This window comes from Natrix helvetica (assembly GCF_964273705.1).
Source record: "Natrix helvetica genome assembly, chromosome: 1".
Classification (NCBI taxonomy): domain Eukaryota; kingdom Metazoa; phylum Chordata; class Lepidosauria; order Squamata; family Natricidae; genus Natrix; species Natrix helvetica.
Window position 1 is genome coordinate 222092101 of NC_138548.1, and position 6741 is coordinate 222098841.

Consider the following 6741-nt stretch of genomic DNA (forward strand, 5'->3'; position numbering starts at 1 on the left):
GACTAGCTGAAAATTCTGGGTGGTCTTTAAGGCAGGCTCACATAGAGAATCATTGCAGGAGTCAGGTCACAAGGTAACCAGGGCACAAATGATGTCTGAAGGGCCCACCAATCTAGGAAATGTGCAACTGGCACTCAAGATGGAGTTGTGCAAAAGCTTTCCTGGCCATACCTACAACCTTTTCTTCAAGCGGGAGTTGCAAGTCCAGAAAGACAACCCTCCCCCCCCCCAGTGGTGGGTTCCTACTGGTTCAGATCGGTTCGGCCGAACCTGTAGTAGTTTGGCGGCCTGGGTCACTGGAACCGACAGCGACCCAGGCCCGCCATGCCCCCGAACAGGTTCCCCAGGTGCTGGTGGCGGCGGCACCATCTTGTTTTTCAGTTCTGCGCATGCACAGAACAATTTAAATTGCACTGTTCATGCGTGCCGCACAGTACAGCGTGCAGACGAGCAAATCGGCAGTAGTGCCTTCCGGAACCCCTGTCCCCTGCCCCCCAGATTTCATATCATCCTTGAAAGGGGAAATACTATAAGATAAACTCATTTTGTAATTCCCTCCTGTCCTTTGGAGAATATAAGAATGACTTCTAGCATAGAGGAAGAGGATTAGGCATGAAGAACATTTTCACGCAACTATCATTCTCAGGATTATTTCAGAGGAGAGGCTGAATGGGAACCAAATTTATTTGTAGAATTGATATGCCCTGGGAGAATTGAAGACGTCAGAGCTGTTTTTCCAGCAAGTTGCACTGAAAGTGGTCCATGATTAACGTGTTTTTCTTTGAAAGCCCCCCTCCCCGCTCCATGATTTATCTTCGGTATGTTGTTTATAACCTGGTAATTGCTCTGTTTTCCTCTTAGTGGCTGATTCTAAGCCCTAGCTTTGTGCAAAGAGCAAACAAGATGCATCTAACAGAGCCTGAAGATTCATGTCAGTGATTTCCATGGGTTTGGGCCTGTCTTAATTCTGCACAATATCAAACTGCTTTCGATGGAGGAGGAGGAATATGAACACATTTCAGCAAGAGCTATCAATTCTACAATGGAGCATGTTCAACACTAGTAATACTATACATTCTCATTTTGTCAAGTCAGACAAAACTTAATCTTCTCCTCCCCAAGAGTAGCCACTGTGTCCCCTCTAATATGAGCACAAAACCAGGGAAGCAAATTTGGATAAAAGTTCTTAACAGGTTTTGCCTGTTGACACTGGGGAGGGAATGACATTCTCCAACAGAGTCTTTCCCAAGCGTCTGTCCTCCAATTCAGCTTCTGGCTCCCTCAAACCCCTCTCCGTTGACCTTGTAGCCAAGGCTGCTGGGAACTGAGGCTCAATCACATCTGAAAACAAGCCCAATCCATTGCAAATCTTGTAGTAATGCTGTGGCTTTGCAATATACTATATTGCTACATGGGATCCTGAACAAGATGGATGAAACCATATACCTATTTGAGAAATGTTTGGGGGGAGTAGACATCACTTGATCTCCTAATGCAGGGTTCTCCAACTCGATTTCATAGAGGGACGCATCAGGGTTGTGTTTGATCTCGAGGGGGCTGGGTGGGGTGGCCAAGGTAGGCATGGCCAGCTTGACATCACTCATTGAGATTCCGTTTCCGGCCAGGATGGCCTCCTGCAGCCCTCTGCCTGTGAAAATGGAGCCCGGGAAGGCTGCACATGGCCCCCCCAAGCTCTATTTTCAGAGGGTGGCAAGAGGCTGTCCTGGACGGAAACGGAACCCAGGAGCCTGCGTGTGACCCTCCCGAGCTCCATTTTGCTGGCAGAGGCACTGTGCACTGGCCTTTGCTGTTTCCAGGGCAGGCCCGTGGGTCAGATCTAAGCATCGTGCGAGCCTGATTAGGCCCACGGGCCTTAAGTTTGACACCCCTGTTCTAATGGATGCCCTGTTGATCAGCCAAATAACCAAACTTCTACCAGAACTCTCCAGAGAGAACTGCAAAGAAGACCTTTAAACCTACTACGTTGCAAAGGAGGCAGAACTGAGCTAGATAATGGAGCTTCTGGGAACAGACCAGCTTTCTCTGCCGAGAGATGCAAAAGAGAGCAGGATCTTGGCTTTTCCTTGTTGGGGGAAAGGGTAATTGTAGTAAAAGGGGAATGGTTGTAAAAGAAAAACCTAATACAAATATTTAACCAATTCTACCCCATTTCTCCCCCTTTAAAATAAAATTTTGAAAGGTCATATATATGTATGTATGTATTTATTGGATTTATGTGTTGCCCATCTTGTCCAGAGGTGACTCTGGGAGGCTTACAAATATTACAACCAGAAGCATTAAAAAGATAAAACAGTAATGACAACAATCATAGTTATGCTAAACACTTGTCATTAGAAGATTAAAAGGGGGGGGGGAGAAACATGAAGACCAGAGGGGGAGGTGGGGGGTGTCTTTTCTCATGATTCTCATAATTGTTATTATTGGAATGTTAGATCAGGTGAACGAAGGCTTCAGAGTAACAAGCAGCTCTTTATTAGCACAAGTCCACTATGTACAATCCAGCGAAGGTTGAGTCTGACAGCAGCCCTTTTATAGGGAGCTGTCAGACCCTTCGACCAATCAGATTGAATCTCTGTTCCCGCCGGAACAGAGGACCTTGGTGTAAACCATTACCAATGTTTCTGGTATCTAACATGGAACATTATTGTTCAAGTGTTCTCCTGCTCCAAGAGATGGAGAAATTATTTCTTGGAATATGAACAAAGCTCCTTTTGGTCATTCTCCTTAATATGGAGCTTGTCAGACTCCAAGTAATGCACTCATAACAATATCAAAGGCATTGCTTTTCCTCAAGGAACCAATTTATTCAAATACACCATCTTGCCGCTACTGGTGAAGAGCCCATACTAAAGTTCCCAGCTTTTCACCCCAATATAAGTTTCAGTTTTCTCAAGTTTCCAAAACAATCTGTCATATTGTCCAACCAAGAGGAAAGCTGGTTGCTTGGCGACTTCTCTCCTCCTCCTCCAGTCAGTGGGCCATTGGAGTGCACATGATTCATCAGCCAGTTAGGCTGTGGTTACTGAAGACCCCATCACCTCCTCCAGCTCAAAGCTGTGTCAAACTGAATTAACGTTTGACCACATCAGGACACAAACACTTCCACACCCACTTAACATTCAGGCTTGACAGAGCTATCAGATTACACCGACAAAGTAACAATTGTATACTAAGACTAAGAGATACTGTAGTACTGTACTAATGTGGAAACACTGAGGCTACTTGCGGCTACTGATATTTTAAAAGAGGTTGAATCAGAGGTGGGTTCCTACTGGTCTGAACTGGTTCAGCCGAGTAGGTAGTAACTCAGCTGCCCATGCACCCGAACCAGTTCTATTGTCGGTGGCGCCATCTTTATTTTTGCTTCTGCACATGCGCAGAACAATCTCCATTGCAGAAATGTAATTCCCCCCCCCCTTTTCTTACATTTTGCGCATGCACAGAGCTTTTTAGGTGTAAATGCGCACACAAAAGTTTTTACACGCTGAACCGGTAGTAATGCCGGTAGCAACCCACCTGTGGTATGAATGGATTGATAGCTTAAGCCCAAGAAGAAAGTCTTTCAAACAGAGGGGGTATTCAACCGGTTCTCTCCAGTTTGGGCGAACTGGTAGTAGTGGCTGCGGGAGGCTCTGCCCACCTGCCCTGAAGTAATGTGCAAGCAATGCACAAGCGCAGAAGGCACACTCACATTTGCAAACCGGTAGGGAAGGTAAGTGAATCCCACCTCTGCTTTCAAAGTATGCAGGGAAATCTTCTCAGCTGAAATTAAGGGAGGGTGGGGAAGCTTCCTGTAAAAGGAAGTAGTAGATGGTTTTCTCCCAGTCTGTAAATGAGTACATCTTTCCCCTATCTGATTCCTAAATGTTCCATTGTCCCCAGCCAGATAGGATCTTAATGAGAGGTGTAGCCCAAGATAACTGGAAGTTACTAGGCGATGGCCAGGCAATTCTCTCCACCCTTTGAACACAGTCAATAGATTTTGATATTTTATTTCCTGCAAGTAGTTTTCAGCCTCAGTTTTTCTATAATCACTGCATCTCTGCTAAGCTGTGGCTTGGATATTGTTAAGCACCTGCTTCTGATGACGTTGAACAGAGCCAGGATGCGGCGGCGGCGGGGGGGGGGGGGAGCTGAGAAATGCCTTATCACTCAAGGAGGAGCCTGCCCTTAACCGAGGACAGACACTGCCAACCTTGGAAGTGATGAATGGTACTCCTCCACATAGAAACTCAGGGTTGTGCTGCAGATTTTGGTTTCCAAATCCCGCTATGTAATCCTGCTATATAGGGCTTCAGTCAGACCCCATTTGGAATAGTATGTCTAGCTCTGGAGACCTCACTTAGAAAAAGATATTGATAAGATCGAGGGAGTCCAGAGACTGGCAACAACGGTGGTCCAAGGTCTGAGGGACAAAACGTATCAGGCAGTGGTGGGATTCAAAAATGTTTACTACTACCAGAGGGTATGTTGGTCTTCTGGGAGGGAAACAGGATTAGAATTAATACAGTGTAGGAGGCGGAAGCCTTCATTAAAAAGCATCTCTCCCTCCTAGAGGACGAACTCAGCGAAGGTAGTGGAAAAGACAGCAAGGTGCAAGACAAGAGGGAGGGGGGGGGGGGCTGAGGCTTCCTCTGGGGACAGTGGGGAAGGAGCAATATCGAAAAGGCTCAGGTCACAAAAATAAAAGTATTTGAAATAACAGTAGGTGATATTCTAGAAAGTGACAAAGGAAAATGAATGAACACATGGTTGACAATATAGAATAAGACCTTGTTTTCTGCTTATCCTTTTATATTTTGTTTTTTAAGATTATAAAAACTGTGCGTTTTTGGATGGATTCTATCACTAGTGTGGGAGCTGCCAAATTTTTTTGTATATCCCCTTACCTTTCCCCATATATGTATAAAAACCAATAAAATTTTTGGAAAAAAAATGTTTACTACCGGTTCTGTGGGCGTAGCTTGGTGGGCATGACATGGTTTGGTGGGCGTGGCAGGGGAAGGATACTGTAAAATCTCCATTCCCTCCCCACTCCAGGGGAAGGTTACTGCAAAATCCCCATTTTATCAGCTGGGACTCTGGAAGCAAAGAATAGATGGGGGCAGGGCCAGTCAGAAGTGGTATTTACCAGTTCTCCGAACTACTCAAAATTTCTGCTACCGGTTCTCCAGAACTGGTCAGAACCTGCTGGTTCTGGTATTGCTGGTATCAGGAGAGATTTTGGAGGAATTGAATAGTTACAGCTTGGAAGACAGAAAGGAAATTTTAAATATATTTAACTTTTAAATATGTTAAGGGTGTGAGTAAGGTTCTGGAAGGCAGTATTTTCAATATTAGGCAAAGATCAAAAACACGGGGCATAACCTCAAACTGACAGATGGGAGGTTCAAAAGTAATGTTAGAAAGTATTACTTCATAGAAAAAGTAGTGGAAACTAAGAACCAACTTCCGGGGGAGGTAATGAGTCAATTACCAATGACTGAGTTTAAACACGCTTGGGATAAACACATGTCCATCATTCGACAAAAATTTTAAAAAATAAAATAAAAAATAATAATTAAAAAGAAAAAGAAAACCCCAAAGGACAGGCTCAATGGACCACTAAGGTCTTTCTCTGCTGTCAGTTTGCTATGTTTCTACCATGTTTCCCTGAAAATACCACCTACCTCAAAAACAAGCCCTAGCCCAATTTTCCACATCTGGGCCTAATATAAGCCCTACCCCCAAATAAGCCCTAGTTAAACCCAGCCAATTGTCTGATTGTACGAGGTGGGGCAAGGTGCAGGGGTAAAAATCAAGCTAGGGCAGGGGTGAGGGGATGGAGCTCCCCCACGTGCCCCATACCTGCTTACCTTAGGACCACCACAGTCAGGCCTCCCACACCACAACACCTGTCACGCCCCTGCCCAACTTCTTGGCAGCTACTTGTGGCTGCTCAGGGCCAGACGAAATGGGGTGTATTGTGCTGGTGCCGCTGCTTGTGACAGGATGCCGTGTGGGTTGCCACACCAGTGTCATGGCTTGCAGCCGAATACTGTGCAACTCATCACGATGAGCCTTGCAGCATTCTGCCGCGAGCAGCGGCTACAGCGTGATGAGCCAGCAGCGTTCTGCCGCGAGCGGAGGAACCAGCATGGTGCGCTGCATGGGGTTCTGCGAGTGGGGGCATCAGCGCAATATGCCCTGTGGCATCCGACTACAAGCAGCTACAGAATAAGTCAGGTAGCGGCGCAACAGGTGTTGGGGTGTGGGAGTCCTGGTTGCAGCGGTCCTAGGATAAGCGAGTAAGACTTCCCCCCAAATTAAAACCTGGTGCTTATTTTGGGACTCAAAAGAAAATAACCGGGTCTTATTTTCAGGGAAACATGGTATGTCTCTCCAGCTTCTTGTGCTGTCTGTGCCAGGACCGATGATGGGCTTCCTTAGGTAGGAAATGAGCTTTTGGATGTAGCAGTTTGAGAAAGAAGCTGCACGACTGACCTCCCCTACTGTTTCTTTCCCAGGATCTGTTGCTGAAGCTTGTTCCACTGGATTTATGTGGTTGGCCCAAAGCTTCCCAGATAGAGCAGTGCCAAGCCAATAGGCTGGGAAGGAAAGGCTACTGCAGGAGTTTCCCTTTAACTTCCTGGTCTAGTCTGATGTTGCAATCTCACTCATTTAAACAGTGCCTCATTGACCCTTGCTCAGAAGGGGTAAAAACCACCAGAAGATATGCTC